The sequence below is a fragment of the Panthera leo genome, chromosome B4, assembly GCF_018350215.1.
Source record: "Panthera leo isolate Ple1 chromosome B4, P.leo_Ple1_pat1.1, whole genome shotgun sequence".
Taxonomy (NCBI): domain Eukaryota; kingdom Metazoa; phylum Chordata; class Mammalia; order Carnivora; family Felidae; genus Panthera; species Panthera leo.
The window spans coordinates 54,481,330-54,503,633 of NC_056685.1; the positions used below are offsets into that span (position 1 = coordinate 54,481,330).

The following is a 22,304-nucleotide window of genomic DNA, read 5'->3' on the forward strand; positions in this document are numbered from 1 at the left end:
ATTAGTAATCAAAAATCTCCCAAAAATCACGAGTCCGGGGCCAGATGGCTTTCTAGGGGAATTCTGCCAAAGATTTAAGGAAGAGTTAACACCTCTTCTCTTGAAGCTGTTCCAAAAAATAGAAATGGAAGGAAAACGTCCAAACTCTTTCTATGAAGCCAGCATTACCTTGATTCCAAAACCAGACAAAGACCCTACTGAAAAAGAGAGCTATAGTCCAATTTCCCTGATGAACATGGACATAAAAATCCTCAACAAGATATTAGCCAACCGGATCCAACAATACATTAAACAAATTATTCACCACGACCAAGTGGAATTTATACTTGAGATGAAAGCCTGGTTTAATATCCACAAAACATTCAATGTGATACATCACATCAATAAAAGAAAAGACAAGGCCACATGATCCTCTCAATAGATGCAGAGAAAGCATTTGACAAAATACAACATCATTTATTGATTAAAAAAAAAAACTCAAGAAAGCAAGTATAGAAGTATCATACCTCAAGATCATAACAGTAATATCTGAAATACCCAACGCTGATATCATCCTCAATGGGGAAATACTGAGAGCTTTCCCCTAAGATTAGGGACAAGACAGGGATGGCCACTTTCACCACTGATATTCAACATAGTATTGGAAGTTTTAACCTCTGTGATCAGACAACACAAATAAATAAAAGGCATACAAATTGGCCAGGAGAAGGTCAAACTTTCACTTTTCACAGATGACATGATACTCTATATGGAAAACCCAAAAGATGCCACCAAAAATCTGCTAGAACTGATTCATAAATTCAGCAAAGTTGCAGGATATAAAATCAACACAAAGAAATCGGTTGCATTCCTATACACCAACAATGAAGCAACAGAAAAAGAAATCAAGGAATCGATCCCATTTACAGTTACACACACACACAAAAAAAAAACATAAAATACCTAGGAATAAATCTAACCAAAGAGGTGAAAAATCTATACACTGAAAAGTATAGAAACCTTATGAAAGAAATTGAAGAACACACACACACACACACACACACACACACACACACACACACACAAAGGAAAAAGACTCCATGCTCCTGGATAGGAAGAACAAATATTGTTAAAATGTCAATTTTTCCCAAAGCAATCTACATATTCAAACCCTATCAAAGTAACACCAGCATTCTTCACGGAGCTAGAACAAATAATTCTAAAATTTGTATGGAACAAGAAAAGACCCCAAATAGCCAAAGCGATCTTGAAAAAGAAAACCAAAGTAGGAGGCATCACTATCCCAGACTTCAAGCTACACTACAAAGCTGTAACCATCAAGACAGTATCGTACTGGCACAAGAACAGACACTCAGATCAATGGAACAGAATAGAGAACCCAGAAATGGGCCCACAAATGTATGGCCAACCAATCTTTGACAAAGCAAGAAAGAATATCCAATGGAATAAAGACAGTTTCTTCAGCAAGTGGTTCTGGGAAATCTGGACAGCGACACGCAGAAGAATGAACCTGGACAGCTTTCTTACACCATACACAAAGATAAACTTAAAATGTGTGAAAGACATCAATGTAAGACATGAAGCCATCAAAATCTTCGAGGAGAAAGCAGGCAAAAAACTCTTTGATCTTGGCTGCAGCAACTTCTTACTCAACACGTCTCTGGAAGCCAGGGAAACAAAAGCAAAAATGAATTATTGAGACTTCATCAAAATAAAAATCTTCTGCACAGCGAAGGAAACAATCAGCAAAACTAAAAGGCAACTGACAGAATGGGAGAAGATATTTGCAAATGACATATCAGATAAAGGGTTAGTATCCAAAATCTATAAAGAACTTATCAAACTTAACACCCACAAAACAAATAATCCAGTGAAGACATGGGGAAAAGACATGAATCGACACTTCTCCAAAGAAGACATCCAGATGGCCAACCGACCCATGAAAAAATGCTCAACATCATTCATCATCAGGGAAATACAAATCAAAACCACAATGAGATACCACCTCACACCTGTCAGAATGGCTAACATAAACCACTCAGGGAACAACAAATGTTGGTGAGGATGCGGAGAAAGAGGATCTCTTTTGCATTGTTGGTGGGAATGCAAGCTGGTGCAGTCACTCTGGAAAACAGTATGGAGGTTCCTCAAAAAACTAAAAATAGAACTTCCCTATGACCCAGAAATTGCACTACTAGACATTTATCCACAGGATACAGGTGTGCTGTTTAGAAGGGACACATGCTCCCCCACGTTTATAGCAGCACTATGGACAATAGCTAAAGTATGGAAAGAGCCCAAATGTCCATGGATGGATGAATGGATAAAGAAGATGTGATATATATACATACACACACACACACACAATGGAGTATTACTTGGCAATCAAAAAGAATGAAATCTCGCCATTTGCGACTACATGGATGGAACTGGAGGGTATTACGCTAAGTGAAATTAGTCAGAGAAAGAGAGATATCATATGACTTCACTCATATGAGGACTTTAAGAGACAAAACAGAAGAACATAAGGGAAGGGAAACAAAAATAATATAAAAACAGGGAGGGGGCAAAACAGAAGAGACTCATAAATATGAAGAACAAACAGGGTTACTGGAGGTGTTGTGGGAAGGGTGATGAGCTAAATGGGTAAGTGGCACTAAAGAATCTACTCCTGAAGTCATTGTTGTACTATATGCTAATTTGGATCTAACTTTTTAAAAGTAAAAAATTAAATTAAAGGGGCACCTGGGTGGCTCAGTCGGTTAAGCACCCAACTTCGGCTCAGGTCATGATCTCACGGTCCGTGAGTTCGAGCCCCGTGTCAGGCTCTGTGCTGACAGCTCAGAGCCTGGAGCCTGTTTCAGATTCTGTGTCTCCCTCTCTCTGACCCTCCCCCATTCATGCTCTGTCTCTCTGTCTTAAAAATAAATAAAACGTTAAAAAAAATTTTTTAATAAAAAAATTAAATTAAATTAAAAAATAAAATAAAATGAAATGAAATAAAATAAAAGATAAGCAAGTATTGTCCAGGATATGGAAAAAAGGAACCCTCATGTACTCTTGGTGGGAATGTCAGTTGGTGGAGCCAATACAGTAAATAGTATAGAGGTTTCTCAAACAGTTAAAAATAAAAGAAACTATGATCTAGTAATTCTGCTACTGGTTATTTTTAAAATAATCTCTACACACACGTGGGGCTCAAAGTTACCACCCTGAGAGGAAGAATTGCATGCTCTACTGATTGAGCCAGACAAGACCCCACAGCTAGTAGATATTTAAACAAGGAAATAAATGTTTTTTCTAGTTTCTTTTAATAATAATATTTTAAATCCAGGAAGCAACTACAGACACAATTCAAGTAGACAAGTCAAAAGGAAAAGGAAAGGAAAAGGAAAAGAAAAAGAGAAAGAGAAAGAGAAAGAGAAAGAGAGAAAGAGAAAAGGAAAAGAAAAAGAAAAAGAAAAAGAAAAAGAAAAAGAAGTATGAGCAGAGTTCATTCTTTACTCCACGATAAATACAGAGCTCTATTAACTTTTCCCCACCAATATGCCATGGGAGGCCTAGGTTTCCGTGTATTCAAGAGTACTCTCCATTGTTGTTCAGGGGGACCGGACTGCATTCAGGTGTGATGATGTCAAGCCAAATGTGTACACACACTGCTGAGTTCAAGGTCTACAGTTTTGGCCCTAACTTAAGTGAAGTTAAGCGACCCAGCTGCACTGGATCCCATAGCTGAAGTAGAGAGCAAACCCAATCAGCATCCAGACACCAAATGACACCCAGGTGGCAGCTGTCGTCTGCATCATAAGGCAAACATTCACAAAGAAGCTCAGTAGTGGGAGGAGAGGCAGAGCAGGGACCTTAAAGTGAAGGGAATTGGAGATCTGAGGCTGTCTCCAGATGACGCCAGTGATCCCAGTGATGAGCACCAGGAGCACTACAACCACTGAAATCCACACTGGGTCTCCAGAAAGCAGAACTGGCCCCTGAGTCAGCACCAGGCAAAGAAGAGTGAGCAGCAGAACAAGCAGTGAGGAGCAAACACGGACAACCCAGCCAGAGAGTGGAGTGGGGGTGGGGCTGCCTGGAAAAAGTAGTCGTTGTAGAGTCAGCTTCTCTGCTGCAGATACATCCTCCTCTTGCACCTTTGCTTCATTTTCCTCAGGCTGGTACCTGAGGATGAGAATACAAAGAGCAACCAGGGAGCAAGAAATCAGTGACCCAACTGCACTTAGGTCCAAGAGATCAGTGACTCCAAAGAAGAATATAATGGCTGCACTAGGTCCAACAATCACGATGTCCATGATAACAGTGTAATGGAAGTAAGAGATATGGATAAGGAAACGGAACAGGAGGCCATCCTTTGCCATCATGTATAATACCCGATGTATCGGCCTCACAAAGCGTGAAAGACTGGCAGAAAGAATGCACAGGAATGCAAAAGCTACCACGCAGTAGGCAGGGACCCAGCCAATATGGAGAAATACCTCAGGCAATTGCGGTGCTCCCAGGTTGGAGCTGGTAGTAAGGTACCATAAACGTAAGTGCTGAAGAGACACCAAAATACAACAAAAAGCAGATGAACAGTGAAACCATAATGCCCATGGGGATGGAACGCTGGGGATTCTGGGCGCTTTCAACTTTGGTAACAATATAGTCAAAACCTATAAATGCATAGTAACAGGTAGCTGTTCCACGGAGAATCCCCTTGAAGCCAAAAGGCACAAATCCTCCATCACCCAGAGGGCCCAGTGTAGAGGTGTCATTGAGTCCAGCCTTTACATAGTCCGCTTCTGTGAGCTTCCAGTTGTTCAGGTCCCCCTTAATGAAGCCAGACGTTATGACAAAGCTGAGAGCCAAAAGTTTCACCAATATGACCACTTTGGCAGGTGTGGAAGTCGAAAATGACCTGAAATACCAAATATTCCTGAATTCCATGAACAACAACACAAAACCCAGGGCAGAGAATTCTAGATATTCTGTAAGGACAGGGGGAACGTGTGCTGAGATGCTCTCTTGCACAGTCTGAGAGAGGCGGTTCCCACGCAGGTTCTCAAAAGTTAAGATCCATGTGCTGAACACAATGGCTCTCTCAGCAACAAAGGAGAGGAAGAGGTTCCAGCCACTGATGAAGGCCCAGATTGCACCGATAGTGACAAAGCTGTAGAGATATGCAGAGCCAGATTGGGAAATACGGGCACTAATCTCTGCATAGCACAGCCCAGTCAACGCAGAAGATAGGCCAGCCACCAAAATGCATATCACAAAAGATGGTCCTGCTTGATTGCTGACCACCTCACCAACCAGGACATACACACCTACACCCACTGTGCTGCCCACACCCAGGGCCACTAAATCCAGAGTCTTCAGTGTTCTCTGTGGGTCATCCTCAGCCACTGGTTCCTTCAGCCTCCGTTTGCATACCAGTTTTTGACCAAATCTACGAAGTGTCTGAGGCAGCATTCTAGCTGGAACTGAAGAGGATTCCAGGATCAGAGAGCTACAGCAAGTCCAGGGAGCAGAGTGGGATCTGGTTCGGTAAGGCTGAATTAAGCCAAGTTGAGTTGGGGCTGCCAAGGTCCATTACTCAGGCTTCAAAGCTCCTGCTTTGTATTTCATCTGGTATGTGATAGCCCTTCATATATCCTAAATAAACAATAAATATTTACTGAACAATGGTGTTCAACCAAATAATGAAAGTTCATAACCAAACCTCAGAAGTCCCATGTCACCTGTTGTAACACAAGTATCACAGAAACAGAAACATAAGATCATAAAAAATAAACCCTGTTCCCTCCTGTCCCCTCAGAAAAGTGTCAAATATCTCCCAACATTCTCCTTTTACACACCACTTGATAAAATCCTCTTTGGGTTCATCTAACTCATGTAGCTTCATGTACTAATTGAGCTGCAGGGCACAATAGGGCATGACTTTCTTATGCAATAATTCACACATGGGATGTTTGTGTGTTGCTTGAGTGTAAGTTATGATACATTAATTCATGAACTAGAGGACCTTGTTGCAGTTACAGAACCATTTCTTAAATATCATCTGAGTTTAAAATACAAATATTGGTCCCACTGTCTTAAAATTCTTTGCCCCCAAATCAGTTCCTAAGGTCAGGTGGCTGCCTTTGTCCTCATTCTGCATCATCCATTTAGCTATACTAAAGGCAAAGAAGGTCCAACCCTTCCCTTTACCCATCTAGGCCCACAGGGGGCAATGTGAGAAGAGAGGAAGAGGGAGAAAGAGGCAGGGCTTTCATAACTACCTGCAAGAACTAGAGAAACCAGGCTGTCTGGTGAGGAAACACTGGGGAAATAGGTGCATACACCAACCAAGTGTCCATTACTAACAGAGAAGAGCCAGAAAGGCCATTTTGTGAATTCTGACATTCAGTAAACCTCACCCAAAGCGATCAGGCAAAATTTACTACAGTTTCTAATGTCCACAGTTATGAGAGTATGATAGGTAGGAAGGAAAGAAGTAAGTCACCTAGCTCAGTAGATCACAACCAAAACAATTCCTTCTGTCTCCTTGCTCTCTGGGTTCCAGGGAAAGGTGAGCTCACTTCTGCAGACAGTCTCCTCACTGGCCACACTGTGCTCTATAAACACCCTGGGCCATCTGTGATGTCAAGGGCCAGCCACCTGAAGACCCTGCCCTGCTCTGTGAGCTTATATTAAAACACTAACTTGTAACTCCCGATTAATTTTCCACTATAGTTATTTTTCACTTGCTCAAACCATGGTCTTTATAGGCCAAATACATTTTTTTTTTAATCAAGGAGCCCTACATGTGGTTCCTCCTTCCTCTTCTTCCACTGCTGCTATTCAAATGGCTCCCTCCATCAAACAGAGCAAGACTGTGGTGAACAATTCACAGCAATGCCCCAGAAATGAGTAGTGGAGAAGAGAGAAAACAAAGTCAGGCAGCCCCCACTCTCCTACTATTCAGGCTTTGGTTTTGAGAGAATTTTAGGAAATGTTATCAGAGGTTTTTAAAGGCAGAAAGACCAAATAAAAATTGATCAGTCTTCTCTACAGATTATCAAAAGGAATCCTAATGTTATGGGTCAAATCTTCTGTGTACAAATCCATCTAGACTCCTTATTTGCCACCCACCAGTTCCAAGGTTATGATTTACTAACAAGCACACAACATAGACAGAGTCAATACTTAACTCCTGGAATCTTGCTACACTATAAAGGTCATTGACGTGTCCCCCAACCACCCCCAGGCTTCAAACCCATCAGTGGTTCCCACTGCACTTCCTTCATATTTCTTCCTTCATAGTCCTTCCTTCCTTCCTTCCTTCCTTCCTTCCTTCCTTCCTTCCTTCTTTCCTTCCTTCTTTCCTTCCTTCATCATCTGGCCTGTGCTGATTCCTCCAGCCTCATACCCTATCCAGTTCCTGCTCCAGCTATGAAATTCCACACTCATCCTGTTACCTGTCTCTAATGCTTTCTTGTCCCTTCACTTAGCTAACCCCCACTTTTCTTTCAGTTCCCAGCTCAGAAGTTGCTTCCCCAGAAAGCCTCCCCTGACCTTTATGCTGACATTCCTGTGTGCTCTCATAGCACCTGGGCTTCCCCATGTGCCATTTATCCTAGTGTATCAGAATTACAGCTCAGCTGTCTGTGTCCTAATCAAAGTGTTAGTTACATGCTCCATAAATACTTGAACAAATATACAAACTGAGAATAGAAATTGAAATGAGAACATAATCCAGAATTCCTATTTAAGTGACTTTGAAGATGCATACTTTGTAGCCAAATGATGCTTATAATACGGATTTAGGTAAAGATATAAATTGTAATACCTTTCTGGTAGAAGACAAGCAAAATGAAAAGTGTGAAGGAAAAACAAACTGATGAACCCTTTACCTCGCGTCATGCATGGCAGGTATAAGCCATACAGGGTGACAAAGAATTGTCAAATTTTTTGAAGGCATCATGCTCAGGCCCTGTAATCTAGGTGGGATTCCTAAGGCAGACGTTCTCACTTCAGGGGACAGAGGGAGGGATAATGAAGACACTGGGGAACACTTTCATACTTCATATCTTGTCCCTCTGGAGATTCTTGTCCACTAGCTCTTTCCTTCCCATGGCTACTCTAAACCACTCAAATGACAAGAAATTGTCCTCAATTTCAAAGAGAAGAGATTATAAAACCTTCCTTTATGGGAATGCAGCACAGTTTAGCAGATAGGAGTAAGGCTTTGCTGATACATGGTTCATGTTCAATTTGGAATTCAACCTTATACCAGGTACTCCACACAAATTAGTTACCCTCTTGGTGCTTTAGCTTCAGTAACAGTCATATGAGGGTAAAAGTACCTCATAGGGTAATTGTGAGACATAAGAGAAATGATGTCTATAAAGTACTTAGCTCTGTGCCTACCAAAAAATATGTAATTAATATAATCTACCTAATGTTTAATATTAAAATTTGATCCAAATTCCCAAACTTTAAAAATCAATTCATCTTTATAAAATGTCTAGCCCCAAAATCATACACTAAAATTTGAACCTATTAGCTCACCCTCATGAGACAATGAAAACAGCTTTATTCCATATGTTTTGTCTTGAAATGCTAAGTACCCTAATTAGACAGCTCCCTACATGGTGTTAAACACTTGGAGTTCCTAGGCTTACTGGGTTAGTCCAGGCATCAAGAAAATGCAACCCTGGAGGGATCCTGGGAAGATGGCGGCATAGGAGGGCACTGGGCTCACCGCGTCCTGTTCATCACTTAGATTCCACCTACACCTGCCTACATAACCCAGAAAACCCCAGAAGACTAGCAGAATGGAGTCTCCAGAGCCAAACGCAGACGAGAGACCCACAGAAGAGGGTAGGGAGGGTGGAGAGGCAGTGCGCACTACACAGACTGGCAGGAGGGAGCCGGGTCAGAGGGGGGGCCGGCCGGCCAAGCAGAGCCCCCGAGTCCGGCTCTGGAGGAGCCGGATGGAGTGTGTTCTGACAGCAAGCGGGACTTGACATCTGGAAGGTTATAACCTAACAGCTCTTCTGGGAGAACGGGAGGGCTGGAGGACAACGGGAGGGAAAGATGTTGAGCCCCGGACAACAGAGCTCAGCTTGGCGGGGAACAAAGGCACTCACCAGTGCCATCTCCCTCGCCCATCCCCCAGCCAAAATCCCAAAGGGAACCAGTTCCTGTCAGGGAACTTGCTTGCACCTCACAAACACTCAACACTGTGCTTCTGTGGATCCATCCCTCCAGCGGGTCTGACTCCCTCCCGGTGCCACAGGGCCCCCCCCCCCCTGAAGCGGACCAACAGGCAAAATGAGCTGAGCCTGCCCCTCCCGCTCCTGTGCACCTTGCCAATCCACCCCAGCTAATACGCCAGATCGCCAGCACCACAAGTCTGGCAGTGTGCAAGTAGCCCAGATGGGCCACGCCACCCCACAGTGAATCCCTCCCCTAGGAGAGGGGAAGAGAAGGCACACACCAGTCTGACTGTGGCCCCAGCGGTGGGCTGAGGGCAGACATCAGGTCTGACTGCGACCCTGCCCACCAACACAAGTTATTCAAGACAGACAGGGGAAGTGCCCTGCAGTTCCGCACCACTCCAGACACTATCCAAAATGACGAAACGGAAGAATTCCCCTCAAAAAAATGTACAGGAAATAACAACAGCTAACGAACTGATCAAAAACGATTTAAACAATATAACAGGAAGTGAATTTAGAATAATAGTCATAAAATTAATCGCTGGGCTTGAAAACAGAATAAAGGACAGCAGAGAATCTATTGCTACAGAGATCAAGGGACTAAGGAACAGCCAGGAGGAGCTAAAAAATGCTATCAATGAGCTGCAAAATAAATTGGAGGCAGCCACAGCTCAGATTGAAGAGGCAGAGGAGAGAATAGGTGAACTAGAAGATAAAATTATGGAAACATAAGCTAAGAAAGAGACAGATTAAAAAATCCAAGAGTATGAGGGGAAAATTAGAGAACTAAGTGATGCATTAAAGAGAAATAAACTATGCATAATTGGTATTCCAGAGGAGGAAGAGAGAGGGAAAGGTGCTGAAGGTGTACTCGAAGAAATCATAGCTGAGAACTTCCCTGTTCTGGGGAAGGAAAAAGGCATTGAAATCCAAGAGGCACAGAGAACTCCCTTCCGACATAACTTGAATCAATCTTCTAAACGACATATCATAGTGAAACTGGCAAAATACAAGGATAAAGAAAAAATTCTGAAAGCAGCTAGAGATAAACGTGCTCTAACATATAAAGGGAGGCGTATAAGACTCGTGACCGATCTCTCTACTGAAACTTGGCAGGCCAGACAGGAATGGTAGGAGATCCTCAATGTGATGAACAGAAAAAATATGCAGTTGAGAATCCTTTATCCAGCAAGTCTGTCATTTAGAATAGAAGGAGAGATAAAGGTCTTCCCAAACAAACAAAACTGAAGGAATTCGTCACCACTAAACCAGCCATACAAGAAATCCTAAGGGGGATCCTGTGAGAAGAGTACCAGAGACATCATTGCAAGCATGAAACCTACGGACATCACAATGACTCTAAACCCATATCTTTCTATGATAACACTGAATGTAAATGGACTAAATGCACCAACCAAAAGACATAGGGTATCAGAATGGAGAAAAAAACAAGACCCATCTATTTGCTGTCTACAAGAGACTCATTTTAGACCTGAGGACACCTTCAGATTGAGACTGAGGGGATGGAGAACTATTTATCATGCCACTGGAAGTCAAAAGAAAGCTGGAGTAGCCATACTTATATCAGACAAACTAGACTTTAATTTTTTTTTAACGTTTATTTATTTTTGAGACAGAGAGAGACAGAGCATGAACGGGGGAGGGTCAGAGAGAGAGGAAGACAAAGAATCGGAAACAGGCTCCAGGCTCTGAGCCATCAGCCCAGAGCCCGACGCGAGGCTTGAACTCACGGACCGCAAGATCGTGACCTGAGCCGAAGTCGGACGCTTAACCGACTGAGCCACCCAGGTGCCCCTAGACTTTAAATTAAAGGCTATAACAAGAGATGAAGAAGGCCATTATATAATAATCACAGGGTCTATCCAACAGGAAGAGCTAACAATTATAAATGTCTATGCACCGAATACAGGAGCCCCCATATATAAAAAACAATTACTCACAAACATAACCGACCTTATTGACAAGAATGTGGTAATTGCAGAGGACTTTAATATTCCACTTACAGAAATGGATAGATCATCTAGACACACTGTCAATAAAGAAACAAGGGCCCTGAATGATACATTGGATCAGATGGACTTGACAGATATATTTAGAACTCTGCATCCCAAAGCAACAGAATATACTTTCTTCTCCAGTGCACATGGAACATTCTCCAAGATAGATCACATACTGGGTCACAAAACAGCCCTTCATAAGTATACAAGAATTGAGATCATACCATGCATACTTTCAGACCACAATGCTATGAAGCTTGAAATCAACCACAGGAAAAAGTCTGGAAAACCTCCAAAAACGTGGAGGTTAAAGAACACCCTACTAAAGAATGCATGGGTCAACCAGGCAATTAGAGAAGAAATTAAAAAACATATGGAAACAAATGAAAATGAAAATACAACAATCCAAACGCTTTGGGATGCAGTGAAGGCAGTCCTGAGAGGAAAATATATTGCAATCCAGGCCTATCTCAAGAAACAAGAAAAATCCCAAATACAAAATCTAACGGCACACCTAAAGGAAATAGAAGCAGAACAGCAAAGACAGCCTAAACCCGGCAGAAGAAAAGAAATAATAAAGATCAGAGCAGAAATAAACAATATAGAATCTAAAAAAACTGTAGAGCAGATCAATGAACCAAGAGTCGGTTTTTTGAAAAAATAAACAAAATTGACAAACCTCTAACCAGGGTTCTCAAAAAGAAAATGGAGATGACCTAAATAGATAAAATCATGAATGAAAATGGAATTACTACAACCAATCCCTCAGAGATACAAGCAATTATCAGGGAATATTATGAAAAATTATATGCCAACAAACTGGACAACCTGGAAGAAATGGACAAATTCCTAAACAACCACACACTTCCAAAACTCAATCAGGAGGAAATAGAAAGCTTGAACAGATACATAACCAGCGAAGAAATTGAATCGGTTATCAAAAATCTCCCAACAAATAAGAGTCCAGGACCAGATGGCTTCCCAGGGGAATTCTCCCAGACGTTTAAAACAAAGATAATACCTATCCTTCTCAAGCTGTTCCAAAAAATAGAAAGGGAAGGAAAACTTCCAGACTCATTCTATGAAGCCAGTATTACTTTGATTCCTAAACCAGACAGAGACCCAGGAAAAAAAGAGAACTACAGGCCAATATCCCTGATGAATATGGATGCAAAAATTCTCAATAAGATACTAGCAAATCGAATTCAACAGCATATAAAAAGAATTATTCACCATGATCAAGTGGGATTCATTCCTGGGATGTAGGGCTGGTTCAACATTCGCAAATCAATCAATGTGATACATCACATTAATAAAAGAAAAGATAAGAACCATATGATCCTGTCAGTCGATGCAGAAAAGGCCTTTGACAAAATTCAGCAAACTTTCTTAATAAAACCCCTCGAGAAAGTCAGGATAGAAGGAACATACTTAAAGATCATAAAAGCCATTTATGAAAAGCCCACAGCTAACATCATCCTCAATGGGGAAAAACTGAGAACTTCTTCCCTGAGATCAGGAACACGACAGGGATGCCCACTCTCACCGCTGTTGTTTAACATAGTGTTGGAAGTGCTAGCATCAGCAATCAGACAACAAAAGGAAATCAAAGGCATCAAGATTGGCAACGATGAAGTTAAGCTTTCACTTTTTGCAGATGACATGATATTGAACATGGAAAATCCGATAGACTCCACCAAAAGTCTGCTAGAACTGATACATGAATTTAGCAAAGTTTTAGGATACAAAATCAATGTACAGAAATCAGTTGCATTGTTATACACTAATAATGAAGCAACAGAAAGGCAAATAAAGAAACTGATCCCATTCACAATGGCACCAAGAAGCATAAAATACCTAGGAATGAATCTAACCAAAGATGCAAAAGATCTGTATGCTGAAAACTATAGAAAGCTTATGAAGGAAATTGAAGAAGATATAAAGAAATGGAAAAACATTCCATGCTCATGGATTGGAAGAATAAATATTGTCAAAATGTCAATACCACCCAAAGCTATCTACACCTCCAATGCAATCCCAATCAAAATTGGACCAGCAGTCTTGTTGAAACTAGAACAAGCAATCCTAAAATTCATATGGAACCACAAAAGGCCCCAAATAGCCAAAGTAATTTTGAAGAAGAAGACCAAAGCAGGAGGTATCACAATCCCAGACTTTCTCTCTACTACAAAGCTGTAATCATCAAGACAGCATGGTATTGGCACAAAAACAGACACATAGACCAATGGAATAGAATAGAAACCCCAGAACTAGACCCGCAAATGTGTGGCCAACTAATCTTTGACAAAGCAGGAAAGAACATCCAATGGAAAAAAGACAGTCTCTTTAACAAATGGTGCTGGGAGAACTGGACAGCAACATGCAGAAGATTGAAACTAGACCACTTTATTACACCATTCACAAAAACAAACTCAGAATGGATAAAGGACCTGAATGTGAGACAGGAAACCATCAAAATCCTAGAGGAGAAAGCAGGAAAAGACCTCTCTGACCTCAGCCGTAGCAATCTCTTACTTGACACATCCCCAAAGGCAAGGGAATTAAAAGCAAAAATGAACTACTGGGACCTTATGAAGATAAAAAGCTTCTGCACAGCAAAGGAAACAACCAACAAAACTAAAAGGCAACCAACGGAATGGGAAAGATATTTGCAAATGACATATTGGACAAAGGGCTAGTATCCAAACTCTATAAAGAGCTCACCAAACTCCACACCTGAAAAACAAATAACCCAGTGAAGAAATGGGCAGAAAACATGAATAGACACTTCTCTAAAGAAGACATCTGGATGGCAACAGGCACATGAAAAGATGCTCAACGTCACTCCTCATCAGTTAAATACAAATCAAAACCACACTCAGATACCACCTCACACCAGACAGAGTGGCCAAAATGAACAAATCAGGATACTATAGATGCTGGAGAGGATGTGGAGAAATGGGAACCCTCTTGCACTGTTGGTGGGAATGCAAATTGGTGCAGTCACTCTGGAAAACCGTGTGGAGGTTCCTCAAAATATTAAAAATAGGCCTACCCAATGACCCAGCAGTAGCACTGCTAGGAATTTATCCAAGGGATACAGGAGTGCTGATGCATAGGGGCACTTGTACCCCAAAGTTTATAGCAGCACCCTCAACAATAGCCAAATTTTGGAAAGAGCCTAAATGTCCATCAACTGATGAATGGATAAAGAAATTATGGTTTATATACACAATGGAGTACTATGTGGCAATGAGAAAGAATGAAATATGGCCTTTTGTAGCAACATAGATGGAACTGGAGAGTGTTATGGCTAAGTGAAATAAGTCATACAGAGAAAGACAGATATCATATGTTTTCACTCTTATGTGGATACTGAGAAATTTAACAGAAACCCATGGGCGAGGGGAAGGGAAAAAAAAAAGGAGGTTAGAGTGGGAGAGAGCCAAATCATAAGAGACTCAGAAACTGAGAACAAACTGAGGGTTGATGGGGGGTGGGAGGGAGGGGAGGGTGGGTGATGGGTATTGAGGAGGGCACCTTTTGGGATGAGCAATGGGTGTTGTATGGAAACCAATTTGACAATAAACTTCATATATTGAAAAAAAATAAAAATAAATAAAAAAAATGCAAGCATCAAACATATCATCATCATCATCATCATCATCAACATCATCATCATCATCATCAATATTCTTCCCTATGGATATCCATCTTATTCCTAGAAGGGGTAGTGCTGGGTAGTATAGTGCTAAAAGCAATGAACATTATGTCAGAAATTTTCTAGTTGAGCCTTGGCTCTTCCACTTCACCGTATAAACCAGGGTAATTTGCTTCATCTCTCTAAGCCTCAGGTTTCCCCAACCACAAGGAACCTTATTTCACTTCCCTTACAGGATGAACATAAGAATTTGATGAGAAGATACAAAATACTACCCACTGCTGTTGGGAGTCTAACTGGTGTCACCATCCTGAAGCACAATATTCGTGGAATTAAGAATGCACACCCTCCCACCTGGCAATCCTCTCTGAGATATACACCTCAGGGAAACTCTCTCCTGAGTCTATAAGGAGGCTCATATGAGCGAGTTTATCACAGAACTGTTTCTGAATTTGGAGCTATGCCAGCCTCTGTTACTAGAGGAATGTAAAGGTAAAATGTGCCATATGTACACAATGAAATATTACACAGCAGTCAGAAATAAAAAAGTAGATTAAAGATAACAACATGAGTAGATTTCAGAAGCAACGTTAAGTAACAAAACTATAAGCAGGATGAAGTACACAGTACAATTACATTTTTTTTTTTTTTTAGGGTTATTTCTTTTTTTTTTTTTTATTTTTTTTATTTTTTAATATATGAAATTTACTGTCAAATTGGTTTCCATACAACACCCAGTGCTCATCCCAAAAGGTGCCCTCCTCAATACCCATCACCCACCCTGCCCTCCCTCCCACCCTGCCCTCCCTCCTACCCCCCATCAACCCTCAGTTTGTTCTCAGTTTTTAACAGTCTCTTATGCTTTGGCTCTCTCCCACTCTAACCTCTTTTTTTTTTTTTTTCCTTCCCCTCCCCCATGGGTTTCTGTTATGTTTCTCAGGATCCACATAAGAGTGAAACCATATGGTATCTGTCTTTCTCTGTATGGCTTATTTCACTTAGCATCACACTCTCCAGTTCCATCCATGTTGCTACAAAAGGCCATATTTCATTTTTTCTCATTGCCACGTAGTATTCCATTGTGTATATAAACCACAATTTCTTTATCCATTCATCAGTTGATGGACATTTAGGCTCTTTCCATAATTTGGCTATTGTTGAGAGTGCCGCTATAAACATTGGGGTACAGGTGCCCCTATGCATCAGTACTCCTGTATCCCTTGGATAAATTCCTAGCAGTGCTATTGCTGGGTCATAGGGTAGGTCTATTTTTAATTTTCTGAGGAACCTCCACACTGCTTTCCAGAGCGGCTGCACCAATTTGCATTCCCACCAACAGTGCAAGAGGGTTCCTGTTTCTCCACATCCTCTCCAGCATCTATAGTCTCCTGATTTCTTCATTTTGGCCACTCTGACTGGCGTGAGGTGGTATCTGAGTGTGGTTTTGATTTGTATTTCCCTGATAAGGAGCGACGTTGAACATCTTTTCATGTGCCTGTTGGCCATCCGGATGTCTTCTTTAGAGAAGTGTCTATTCATGTTTTCTGCCCATTTCTTCACTGGGTTATTTGTTTTTCGGGTGTGGAGTTTGGTGAGCTCTTTATAGATTTTGGATACTAGCCCTTTGTCCGATGTGTCATTTGCAAATATCTTTTCCCATTCCGTTGGTTGCCTTTTAGTTTTGTTGGTTGTTTCCTTTGCTGTGCAGAAGCTTTTTATCTTCATAAGGTCCCAGTAATTCACTTTTGCTTTTAATTCCCTTGCCTTTGGGGATGTGCCGAGTAAGAGATTGCTACGGCTGAGGTCAGAGAGGTCTTTTCCTGCTTTCTCCTCTAAGGTTTTGATGGTTTCCTGTCTCACATTCAGGTCCTTTATCCATTTTGAGTTTATTTTTGTGAATGGTGTGAGAAAGTGGTCTAGTTTCAACCTTCTGCATGTTGCTGTCCAGTTCTCCCAGCACCATTTGTTAAAGAGACTGTCTTTTTTCCATTGGATGTTCTTTCCTGCTTTGTCAAAGATGAGTTGGCCATACGTTTGTGGGTCTAGTTCTGGGGTTTCTATTCTATTCCATTGGTCTATGTGTCTGTTTTTATGCCAATACCATGCTGTCTTGATGATGACAGCTTTGTAGTAGAGGCTAAAGTCTGGGATTGTGATGCCTCCTGCTTTGGTCTTCTTCTTCAAAATTACTTTGGCTATTCGGGGCCTTTTGTGGTTCCATATGAATTTTAGGATTGCTTGTTCTAGTTTCGAGAAGAATTTTGGTGCAATTTTGATTGGGATTGCATTGAATGTGTAGATAGCTTTGGGTAGTATTGACATTTTGACAATATTTATTCTTCCAATCCATGAGCAGGGAATGTCTTTCCATTTCTTTATATCTTCTTCAATTACCTGCATAAGCTTTCTATAGTTTTCAGCATACAGATCTTTTACATCTTTGGTTAGATTTATTCCTAGGTATTTTATGCTTCTTGGTGCAATTGTGAATGGGATCAGTTTCTTCATTTGTCTTTCTGTTGCTTCATTGTTAGTGTATAAGAATGCAACTGATTTCTGCACATTGATTTTGTATCCTGCAACTTTGCTGAATTCATGTATCAGTTCTAGCAGACTTTTGGTGGAGTCTATCGGATTTTCCATGTATAATATCATGTCATCTGCAAAAAGCGAAAGCTTGACTTCATCTTTGCCAATTTTGATGCCTTTGATTTCCTTTTGTTGTCTGATTGCTGATGCTAGAACTTCCAGCACTATATTAAACAGCAGCGGTGACAGTGGGCATCCCTGTCGTGTTCCTGATCTCAGGGAAAAAGCTCTCAGTTTTTCCCCGTTGAGGATGATGTTAGCTGTGGGCTTTTCATAAATGGCCTTTATGATCTTTAAGTATGTTCCTTCTATCCCGACTTTCTCAAGGGTTTTTATTAAGAAAGGGTGCTGGATTTTGTCAAAGGCCTTTTCTGCATCGATTGACAGGATCATATGGTTCTTCTCTTTTTTTTTTGTTAATGTGATGTATCACGTTGATCGATTTGCGAATGTTGAACCAGCCCTGCATCCCAGGAATGAATCCCACTTGATCATGGTGAATAATTCTTTTTATATGCTGTTGAATTCGATTTGCTAGTATCTTATTAAGAATTTTTGCATCCATATTCATCAGGGATATTGGCCTGTAGTTCTCTTTTTTTCCTGGGTCTCTGTCTGGTTTAGGAATCAAAGTAATACTGGCTTCATAGAATGAGTCTGGAAGTTTTCCTTCCCTTTCTATTTCTTGGAATAGCTTGAGAAGGATGGGTATTATCTCTGCTTTAAATGTCTGGTAGAACTCCCCTGGGAAGCCATCTGGTCCTGGACTCTTATTTGTTGGGAGATTTTTGATAACCGATTCAATTTCTTCGCTGGTTATGGGTCTGTTCAAGCTTTCTATTTCCTCCTGATTGAGTGTTGGAAGAGTGTGGGTGTTTAGAAATTTGTCCATTTCTTCCAGGTTGTCCAATTTGCTGGCATATAATTTTTCATAGTATTCCCTGATAATTGTTTGTATCTCTGAGGGATTGGTAGTAATCATTCCATTTTCATTCATGATTTTATCTATTTGGGTCATCTCCCTTTTCTTTTTGAGAAGCCTGGCTAGAGGTTTGTCAATTTTGTTTATTTTTTCAAAAAACCAACTCTTGGTTTCGTTGATCTGCTCTACAGTTTTTTTAGATTCTATATTGTTTATTTCTGCTCTGATCTTTATGATTTCTCTTCTTCTGCTGGGTTTAGGCTGCCTTTGCTGTTCTGCTTCTATTTCCTTTAGGTGTGCTGTTAGATTTTGTATTTGGGATTTTTCTTGTTTCTTGAGATAGGCCTGGATTGCAATGTATTTTCCTCTCAGGACTGCCTTCGCTGCATCCCAAAGCGTTTGGATTGTTGTATTTTCATTTTCGTTTGTTTCCATATATGTTTTAATTTCTTCTCTAATTGCCTGGTTGACCCACTCATTCGTTAGTAGGGTGTTCTTTAACCTCCATGCTTTTGGAGGTTTTCCAGACTTTTTCCTGTGGTTGATTTCAAGCTTCATAGCATTGTGGTCTGAAAGTATGCATGGTATAATTTCAATTCTTGTAAACTTATGAAGGGCTGCTTTGTGACCCAGTATATGATCTATCTTGGAGAATGTTCCATGTGCACTCGAGAAGAGAGTATATTCTGTTGCTTTGGGATGCAGAGTTCTAAATATATCTGTCAAGTCCATCTGATCCAATGTATCATTCAGGGCCCTTGTTTCTTTATTGACTGTGTGTCTAGATGATCTATCCATTTCTGTAAGTGGGGTGTTAAAGTCCCCTGCAATGACCACATTCTTATCAATAAGGTTGCTTATGTTTATGAGTAATTATTTTATATATCTGGGGGCTCGGGTATTTGGCGCATAGACATTTATAATAGTTAGCTCTTCCTGGTGGATAGACCCTGTGATTATTATATAATGCCCTTCTTCATCTCTTGTTACAGCCTTTAATTTAAAGTCTAGTTTGTCTGATATAAGTATGGCTACTCCAGCTTTCTTTTGGCTTCCAGGAGCATGATAAATAGTTCTCCATCCCCTCACTCTCAATCTAAAGGTGTCCTCAGATCTAAAATGAGTCTCTTGTAGACAGCAAATAGATGGGTCTTGTTTTTTTATCCATTCTGATACCCTATGTCTTTTAGTTGGCGCATTTAATCCATTTACATTCAGTGTTATTATAGAAAGATATGGGTTTAGAGTCATTGTGATGTCTGTATGTTTTATGCTTGTAGTGATGTCTCTGGTACTTTGTCTCACAGGATCCCCCTTAGGATCTCTTGTAGGGCTGGTTTAGTGGTGACAAATTCCTTCAGTTTTTGTTTGTTTGGGAAGACCTTTATCTCTCCTTCTATTCTAAATGACAGACTTGCTGGATAAAGGATTCTCGGCTGCATATTTTTTCTGTTTAGCACACTGTAGATATCGTGCCAAGCCTTTCTGGCCTGCCAAGTTTCAAAGGAGAGATCAGTCACGAGTCTTATAGGTCTCCCTTTATATGTGAGGGCACGTTTATCCCTTGCTGCTTTCAGAATTTTCTCTTTATCCTTGTATTTTGCCAGTTTCACTATGATATGTCGTGCAGAAGATCGATTCAAGTTACGTCTGAAGGGAGTTCTCTGTGCCTCTTGGATTTCAATGCCTTTTTCCTTCCCCAGTTCAGGGAAGTTCTCAGCTATAATTTGTTCAAGTACCCCTTCAGCACCCTTCCCTCTCTCTTCCTCCTCTGGGATACCAATTATGCGTATATTATTTTTTTTTAGTGTATCACTTAGTTCTCTAATTTTCCCCTCATACTCCTGGATTTTTTTATCTCTCTTTCTTTCAGCTTCCTCTTTCTCCATAACTTTATCTTCTAGTTCACCTATTCTCTCCTCTGCCTCTTCAAGCCGAGCCATTGCGGATTCCATTTTGTTTTGCAATTCATTTAAAGCGTTTTTCAACTCCTCGTGACTGTTCCTTAGTCCCTCGATCTTTGTGGCAAGAGATTCTCTGCTGTCCTGTATACTGTTTTCAAGCCCAGCGATTAATTTTATGACTATTATTCTAAATTCACTTTCTGTTATATTATTTAAATCCTTTTTGATCAGTTCATTAGCTGTTGTTATTTCCTGGAGATTCTTCTGAGGGGAATTCTTCCGTTTGGTCATTTTGGAGAGTCCCTAGTGTGGTGAGGACCTGCAGGGCACTTCCCCTGTGCTGTGGTGTATAACTGGATTTAGTGGGCGGGGCCGCAGTCTGACCCGATGTCTGCCCCCAGCCCACTGCTGGGGCCACAGTCAGACTGGTGTGTGCCTTCTCTTCCCCTCTCCTAGGGGCGGGATTCACTGTGGGGTGGCGTGTCCCGTCTGGGCTACTCGCACACTGCCAGGCTTGTGTTGCTGGGGATCTGGCGTATTAGCTGGGGTGGGTAGGCAAGGTGCACGGGGGCTGGAGGGGCAGGCTTAGCTCGCTTCTCCTTAGGTGATCCACTTCAGGAGGAGCCCTGTGGCAGCGGGAGGGAGTCAGATCCGCTGCCGGAGGTTTGGCTCCGCAGAAGCACAGAGTTGGGTGTTTGCGCGGAGGGAGCAAGTTCCCTGGCAGGAACTGGTTCCCTTTGGGATTTTGGCTGGGGGATGGGCGGGGGAGATGGCGCTGGTGAGCGCCTTTGTTCCCCGCCAAGCTGAGCTCTGCCGTCCGGGGGCTCAGCAGCTCTCCCTCCCTTTGTCCTCCAGCCTTCCCGCTTTCCGAGCAGAGCTGTTAACTTCTGACCTCCCAGACGCTAAGTCGCGCTTGCTGTCGGAACACAGTCCGTCCGGCCCCTCCGCTTTTGCCAGCCAGACTCGGGGGCTCTGCTTGGCCGGCGAGCCGCCCCTCCGCCCCGGCTCCCTCCCGCCAGTCCGTGGAGCGCGCACCGCCTCGCCGCCCTTCCTACCCTCTTCCGGGGGCCTCTGGTCTGCGCTTGACTCCGGAGACTCCCTTCTGCTAATCCTCTGGCGGTTTTCTGGGTTCTTTAGGCAGGTGTAGGTGGAATCTAAGTGATCGGCAGGACGCGCTGTGAGCCCCGCGTCCTCCTACGCCGCCATCTTCCGGAACCCCTAGTACAATTACATTTATACACATTTATAAAACAGCCAAAAAGTGCTCTGTGTTTGTCAAGGATATATACATACTTGTTAAAAATGTCACACCATTCTCTGCTAAAACCTCTCACTTTTTATTCAGAGTAGAAGCCAAAGTCTGCATTTACAATGACCTACAAAGACCTACAGTATGTGTCACTGACCCACCTGCTACTCAGCCTCTGTTTCTCTCTTCCCCCCCCCACTCATATTTCTCTAGCCCCCTAACCATTCTGACCTCCTAACATACCAGGCAAGACCCTACCTCAGGGCCTTTGTACTTGCTGTCCCTATGACCATACCACTTCTAGCCCAGATAGTCCCATTGTTGCTCACTTCACTACATTTGGTAAAAGAACATGTATAGCACAGCTTTCCTTAATCGCCATATATAAAACTACAACCTGCTCCTAACCACCCATGCCATCCCTTATCCCCATGCCCTCATTGTCTTCATAGCTCTTGTCACTATTCAAGGTAATATATGTTGTACTTAACTGTTTATTATTTCTTCACACCTAAAGGTATAAGTTCCATGAAAGCAAGACATTTTTATTGTTTGGCTATTGGCTGTATTCCCCACACTACAACTGTGTATTTGTAGAGTGAATAGACGGATCTAAATACAGATATAGAGCATGTAGTGGAAGAGCATCTGTTAAATACACTAAAGAAAGTGTCTCCAGTGAGGAGGAGGAATAAGAATAGAGATCAGGATGAAAGGGTAAATAAAATGCATTGCCAAGGGGCCTGACAGGAAGCAATCATGCT

The 22,304-nt window shown here is 41.8% G+C and overlaps 2 protein-coding genes and 1 pseudogene across 14 annotated transcripts in view; all 3 read right to left on the reverse strand.

Annotated features, from left to right (window-relative positions):
* The window catches only part of LOC122224314 (cationic amino acid transporter 3-like), a 435,603-nt gene that overhangs the window by 238,969 nt on the left and 174,330 nt on the right, over positions 1–22,304 (reverse strand). The gene's annotated exons all lie outside the window — the stretch shown is intronic.
* LOC122224312 (cationic amino acid transporter 3-like) overlaps positions 1–22,304 on the reverse strand; it is a 138,601-nt gene that overhangs the window by 27,030 nt on the left and 89,267 nt on the right. The window contains exon 1 of one of the 13 annotated variants that reach the window (XM_042945964.1): positions 5,319–5,403. The exons of 11 other annotated variants lie outside the window; for them this stretch is intronic. The gene's annotated coding sequence lies outside the window, so the exon portion shown is untranslated. Of the gene's footprint in view, positions 1–5,318; positions 5,404–22,304 lie in introns of those variants that run through there. One more of the 13 variants, XM_042945969.1, reaches the window with a different exon arrangement.
* The window catches only part of LOC122224321, a 30,695-nt pseudogene continuing 11,868 nt past the window's right edge, over positions 3,478–22,304 (reverse strand).